At 40.7% G+C, this 7,621-nt stretch overlaps 1 pseudogene; it reads right to left on the reverse strand.

Annotated features, from left to right (window-relative positions):
* Positions 1-1,745: 1,745 nt before the first annotated feature.
* Positions 1,746-2,236, reverse strand: LOC103674440 (annotated as a pseudogene).
* Positions 2,237-7,621: the final 5,385 nt, after the last annotated feature.

Below are 7,621 nucleotides of genomic sequence, written 5' to 3' on the forward strand. Positions count from 1 at the left end.
TCCATATTCTGTAACTCTTAAGGTAGCTTTCCGGCACTCTAGTCCTTGCTAGATGGTCTCAAAGAAGTGTTGGCAAAATCCAATTGTTGCACCCCCATGTTCATAGCAGCATTATTTATAAAAGCAAAGACATGGAAACACCCTAGGTGTTCCTCGATGGATGAATGGATAAGGAAGTAGTGATATATATATATATATATATATATATATATACCCTATATATATATACCATATATATAAGGAAGTAGTGGTATATATATATATATATATAGTGGAATGTTACTTATTCAGAAAACACAAGGAGATCCTACCATTTGTGACAACAGAGAAAGACAAATATTGTATGATCTCACTTATATGTGGAACCTAAAAAAAAAATCATAGAAAAAGAGATCAGACTTGTGGTTATCAGAGACAAAAGGAGGTGGGGCGGAAGGGAACTGGAGGAAGGTGGTCAAAAAGCACAAAGTCCAGTTAGAAGATCAATAAGTACTAGGAATGTGACCCATATGATGACCATGGCTAGTACTGGTGTATGATATATAGGAACTGTATATAGTTAAGGGAATAAATCCTGAGAGTTCATCACAAGGAGAAAATTCAACTTCGCTCCCCACTTTAAAGAAGTATCAGAGGACTCCTCCAGAAACCTGTCATAGGAGGAACATACTTACTCCTGGATAATAAGCATCCTTGCAAGATCTTCTTTTTTTCCTTTTTACTGTATCTATATGAGAAGACAGATGTTAGCTGAATTTACTGTGGTCATCATTTCACGGTATATGCAAATCAAACCGTTATGCTGTATGCTTGAAACTTACACAGTGATGTATGTCAGTTATTTCTCTATAAAACTGGAAAAATGTAAGAATTCAATTGGCCTTTGATTCATGGTGCTTACTAATCTGCCACAGGAAGTGAGTTTTATATATATATAAATAAATAAAATGGCTTGTGCTGCATGGACGTGAACTGCTCTGTGGGGTATGACACAAAGTGGGAGTAGGATAATTCTTTCTTTGCATCCAGCCCTGCACCCTGCAGCTGACTTCTTAGTGCTCACTCAGTTTTCTCCCTGCCACCGCACACCCATAGCACCTAACTCCCAGCTCCTGTGTCATCGGGCTAGGTGGTTTTCTCTGTCCAGTGAGGCTGGCCCTGCCTGCTCATGGAAAGTGCTACAGAGTCAGAGAGTTAATGCCCCTTGAAGCAGCACTCAATCAGTACCTTAGCTCCCCTGCCCCTGGAGAGAGAGCACTGAGGCTGTGTTCTACTCTCCCATAGGCTAGAGCTCCTGTTACTTCAGGGGTAGCTGGCCTGATGTCATACCCATGATAGGGTGGCTTCAATTCTCTGTCTCATTTCTCCACTGTCCAATTCCTGTTTCCTTTACCTCTCAGGTGCACTAATTGCCTCAAATCCCTGTCCTTTTCTTTTCTAAAAAAAATTCTTTATTATAGGGAAAATACACAGTAAAACAGCTGGAAGGTGGTAGAGTGGAAGATCTGGAAAAACTTAATTACTAAACAAGCTGCCCAAACATGGCGTCCTGCTGTGGAGGAGAGTGATTTGGCCCTTATCTTTCCCACCTTTCCTGATTCAAAGAAACCTGCTCTTTGACAGACTGAGCCCAGAAAGCCCCATTTTCTAATCTGTTCTCTTCCTGGGGCTTGGGAAAGGGTGTATAATTCTCAGGCTTTCAAGATACAGAAGACAGTATGGAGAAGGAAAGGATGTAACAGCCCTTCCATCTGGTGTCATCCCAGCCCCATCCCTCAGTGGTTGTTGATGCCAAAGAGAAGAACTCCATGGAATTGGGGCAACTTAGGCAGCAGTATGCTGAGCCATGAGGCTGTGTTGGTGAGGAAGTGAGCAGCGTCATACTGGGTGTAGAAGCTGGCCAGGAGGTAGAGGACAACAGGAGAGATGCTGAGGAATTTGCTGGGAGTCATAAATTGGAGCCCATAGTCCATCTGTTCCCAGCGTGCCGGTAGCCAAGCCCTTCCTCGGCCAGGGGCTCAAAGGGTGTCCTTTTCACTGTATGTAAGAAAATATACATAGCCAAGTTACGGATGACATTGGTCAGGGTCCAGACAACGGGAATGCTGAAGAAGGGGATGCTGAGTAGAACCACATGCAGCAGACCTACCAAGATGGTGTAGGCCAGCCAGATGCCCCAGTGATTCATCTCTCGAGTGTTGGGGTTTACTTCGTTGTGTGCAACCCCCACATTCATCCTCCCACAGTGGGGGATCAGGCAGGAATCCAACTCAATTTCCTTTCGAACTCTCTTTGAGTTTGTTCCCCCAAGTTGTCCCTGAATAGCCAAAATGAAAGAATGAAAGAACTTCCCCATTGTGCACAAAGGAAACGCTGAAGACCGAGGGAAAAATAACTTAAAAGGCGAGACCGATCCTCTCTGCTCTTAGAGACATGAATGGTCATTGTTACTCTGATCCTTATGCTTCAACTGTAAATTGAAGGAGTAAGCTTGGGGCAGGGGCTTCAAGCAGCAAGGAAAACAAGGACCTCACTTGATTTTCCTGAAGAAGATAATAGGGAATCATGAAGAGGTTACATTCTCCGTAATTTCAGAGAAGGGTCAGGGGAAACAGTCAAGGAACCACTAAGAAGGGGGGAGAGGTGAAAGTACTTCGAATGCCCACCTTTTCCTCTGGGCTTGCCCATCCTGTCTGTCATCCCCTTGGCATGTAAGCAGGCGGCATCCCAGTTCCTTCTCTAGAGAGTTGGTGCTGCCAAGTATTTGCCCATGGCTTTTGGATTGAGCTAGGAAGCTCGCCATCTCAAGAGATGCAACCCGATCCCCAATTCCAGGCGTGGCTCTGATTGTATGAACTTGGCCCTTTAAAATCATGCGAGCTCTAAAGTTGATGATGCTTAGCTGGGAAGCAGACCTTGCCTGCCCCTCTTCACCTACAATTCCCCAAACCCTAGTATTGGGCCCACCCATTCTCCTCCCAGCTTCCCTCTCTAGTTCATCATTTGTGGGCTGTCCTCGAGGCTCTCTTTAGAGCTCCTCTTTAGGTATTTAACTCCCCAGGGTTCTACCTGGTCCCCTTCCCCCAGCTTTCTCCTCCCACCATTTTTACTCAGCACCCCTTTCCAGTCTCTTGGCAGCCCCTCCCTGCTGGCTTCAGAAGCCCATCGCAAATCCCTGTCTTAGCATCTGCCTCTGGCGGATCCCAAACTAAGACAATGACCAACAATATTGCCTCTAATTCTTGACTCTTGAAATTGAATTTATTGCCTATCCATGGCTTTTTTTCCCTACTGTCCATGCCACGGTCATGGATCAAAGTTTATAAGACTGAGTTGGGAATGGGGTATTGATTTGTTTTGGTAGATACATGCATGTATCAAGAGCATATTTTCCAAAATTAATCATTATTGTTTTTTTATTAATTAACTTTTTATTATTATGTTCAATTAGCCAGCAATCATTATTGTTTAGTATCATCTAGGTTTCGCCTCCTCTCCAAATACAATTCTTTGGAGTTCTGGTAACTTTAGGATGTGTTCAAGATAACATAATGTAGGTTTCCTTAAGGAAAAGAGATTTCCTAATGTGCTGATTTATCAGAGAACCATGAACTATTTTAATAGATGAGATTCATTCTACTCTGTAATTCCTCTGTCTCTCCCATCAATCACCTCCCATTTCTTTCCCTTTCTTTTTTCTCTCCACATTCCTTCCCTAATCTTTTGTCTTCCCAGGGACCCCAACTACCCACCTCACTTTAAAAGAAGTATCAGATGACTCCTCTGGAAACCTGTCATAGTACAAACATACTCTTGAATGGCAGCATGCCTTGTAATATCTCTTCTTTGCCATTAAGTTAATTTAAAAGACATTGGCTTCTGAGTACTTCATTGGCAGAAGCCTTGCTCATTAGAATGCTCGTTCATGGGATGGGCTCTCCGGCAGTCATATGTTATATAGAGTTGAGATCTCAGATACCTTAGGACAGCTCAGGATCAAATTTCCTAATGGAGAATAGACATGCTGTGGCTAAATCAAAACACAGACAAAGGGTAGTATTTATTTTTAAAGGAATTACTTTAAAAAATATATCACGGCAGACTCCATCTACTTTCAAGTAATTTCACAGAAGAGTAAGGACTGGCTTATAATCACTAAATCATTTAGAAACCAAACCCTCATAACCAAGAGCCTACCATGAAATATGTTTTCTTAGTTGGAAGCAAGAGGAAGAGAAGACGTTCCATCCCTGAGCTGAGGGGATTTGGTCGATAATAGCGACATTAAGCCCAGGCTTCTCTTTCTAACTGGAATGCCCGGAAGAGATATTTATTTCTCTCATGTTTTCTATTAAATAACCTAGGTTGATGTTTGAAGAACTCAGAGAACTTTTCAACATGGGTGGGACGGAGAAACAAAAGAAGGAAGCTTCTATTGTTACTGTTGATATTTTCTCTGGAACTGTAGAACCAGAAGGGGGTGCTTCATGGCCTCATAAAGCCTCTTCTGTAAAATTCAGTAGGGAATCAGAATTTTCAGAGTCACGAAACGTGCCCTTTGAGGAGGAGGGGCTGCCATTTTATGGAGGTGATAGTACCTCTAAATTGTCTATGGGGAGAGGAGTTTGCCACAAAAACATAGGCGATGTGACTGAAATATAGCTTGTTTCTCTGCTGCGAGCATATCCTAACTTTTTATGGCCTGAACTTCATTTCTTTGCAAAACATATCTTACACTTTGACTCAGTCAAGTATGTTTGCATAACCCCCTCACAAAAATACTAGAGTTTCTGAAATCTGGTGAATACAGAGGGGCCCTTTGATGAGGAGAGAATCAGCAACCCATGTGGTAAGAAGCCCCCTTCCCACACGGTGGGAATTTTCCATTTGATGGGATTTTGAGTCTCGGTGCACTTAAAGTGTTAATGTAAGTGTGTTCATGGAAAATGGCATTTCCCACAACCTCCATGAGCTGGAAAGTTTTATTTTTATCTGCTTTGACCACAATTTTAAAGATCCTTAATCTCCTTGTGTTCACAATTTGAGTATATCTCTCCATCAATCAAACATACATAATAAACATTCTTTCCTTTTGCGGGAAATATAAAAAAAATTAACCGATTCTGGAGAGAGGTGGACATTTTGGTTTTTTTAAACAAAGGTACTGATTTTTTCTGTGCTATTTGAATCATTCACAACTAAGAAAGAGAATGTGGGGGTGTTCAGGATACATCATTCACTGTAAAGTTATATATGTTCAAGCTGGGAGAGAACTCAAAGTTAGAGATGAGACTTTCTGTGCTCTGAATTTTAGTTGAGACTTTCCTTTTTGTGTTCAATAGCCCTGTGAGTGTTAGGAAAACAGAGCCCTTCCTAGTGTTTGGCTCCGCCCTTCGGACAGGTGTGCACCAACAATAACGTTCCACTCCCGTGGGGCATTTTACTGTGTTCTCAAACTCCCAGCCTCTGGGTTTCCTTACTCATCCATACTCTTTTTTTTTTTTTTAAAGATTTTATTTATTAATTTGACAGAGATAGAAACAGCCAGAGAGAGAGGGAACACAAGCAGGGGGAGTGGGAGAGGAAGAAGCAGGCTCCTAGCGGAGGAGCCTGATGTGGGGCTCGATCCCATAACGCCAGGATCACGCCCTGAGCCGAAGGCGGACGCTTAACCGCTGTGCCACCCAGGCGCCCCTACTCATCCATACTCTTAAGACAGAATTTATTCTGATGTCTCTCTTTCTCATCTGAGCTATCGGAACAATAAATAACACATGTAATACACAAATACATATTTTTATCTCTAGAAAGATTCTTGAAAGTCTGACGTTATTAAGTGCTACAAGAATAGAGACCAATAAAAACTGACATACATCTCTAATGGGCATGGAAATTATTATAACACTTTGAAGGATAATTTGCAATATCTGGTAAAATTGGAATTTTACCTATTACATGACCCATCAACTGTCCACTTATGTTTTCTATATGCATAAAGTGAGGATAATGATCTATTTCATTGGGTTGAAGTGAGGATGAAATGATTTAATATATCTGACATACTTAGAAATTGCATTTTGGAACTCTCAGTAAGTTGCAGGTTTTATTTCTAGTAGCGGTAGTATCAATGTTGTCATTATTCGATATCACCCTAAAGGAACTCTTGCACATGTCCGCAAGGAGACACGTATATGAGCGTTCACAAAAATATTGCTTGTAATAGCCAAAAGAAGTTGAAAAGAACCTAAATAATAAAAAATGGAATTGATAAAATGATTAATTGATAAAATTGATAAATGATGCTGTATTCATACAATCGAATATTATACAAGAGCTAACTGTATCACTAGGGATGAAACTAAAAAATAGAATACTGATTGAAGTAAAATGATTTGAAAAAAAACCCAAACCCCAAAACGCCTAAATTGTGATACCAGTTACATGTAGGTTAGAAGTGTATAGAAAATACTGCATTTTTTAAAGATGACAAATATGTAGAAAAGTACAGAGAGACACATGAAAATAATGCCCAAATTCTAAAGGGTTGTTACATCTAGTGGGGAGAAAGAGTTCTGTGATCAGGGATGAGGCCATTAGGAGCTTGGATTGGATTGAACATGCTTTATTTGTCAAGGCCGGTAGTGTGTAAATGCGTGTTTGCAATATTATTCTTTATGTCTTTCAGTAAATATTGAATATTGCACAACCAAATACAAAAGCACCAACTAGCAAAAGTAAAGAAAAAATAGCATATTCATGAATCAGCTATTTATATATTTACTGAGGAAAAATGGTTATTTGTTAACTTGGTAAGGTGGCCCTTTGACTTGAATATATAAATTTTATAAAATGAGGTCTTATTTGAATCCTTGCCAAAGAACCGAAGACAAGTGAAATCCAAATGCACTATGAGAAGTCATGTAGCAAGTATTACTAACAGACACTAGGGTTAATTATGGGTTAATTATGGCAAGACAGTTTACCTGATGCTAATTACATCAACTGAGTATAAATACAACTGCAGTGAAGGTAGTCCTTTTGATTTTTTGTTGTGTTCCCCCTACACTGCCCCTGCCCTCAACCTATGGCCGTCGTGTAGGTGTTTAGCATAATTCATTGTCCATTCAGGTCTGGACTCCTCTCATGCTATGGTTGCCCATCTGGCTGCCCATCACCGAATACTGTGTCAGTACTTTCTTTAACATATAAAGCTTCTAGAGGGCTGGGATTACATTGAACGCACCCATGGCCACTCATTCATCTAACAGACATTTAATGAGTATGTACTATCTGCCTAGAACTGTACTACACAGTGACTTAACCCCTGTCAATTGAGTCTTTATTAAATTACACCAGTAAGAGACGATGTCTAAACCAGGATAGAAAGACAAAAGAGTAATAATGAACAGAGAAGAGTAATAATGCTCTGAAAGACCTTTGATGCTAAGAGCTTTGGGTCCTCTGTCCACCTGCCCTACTTCAATCCCCAAGAGTTTGTGCCTTCTGTATTTTTAAATGTTTTCTTCCCAAAGCCTGGAGCCTTTTGCAAGCATCTATAATATGGGTAACAATATTAAAAAATATAAAGGCACACTGTCCATACAAAGAGTGAGAAATAGTC

Source organism: Ursus maritimus, unplaced genomic scaffold, assembly GCF_017311325.1.
Source record: "Ursus maritimus isolate PB19 unplaced genomic scaffold, ASM1731132v1 scaffold_22, whole genome shotgun sequence".
Lineage (NCBI taxonomy): Eukaryota > Metazoa > Chordata > Mammalia > Carnivora > Ursidae > Ursus > Ursus maritimus.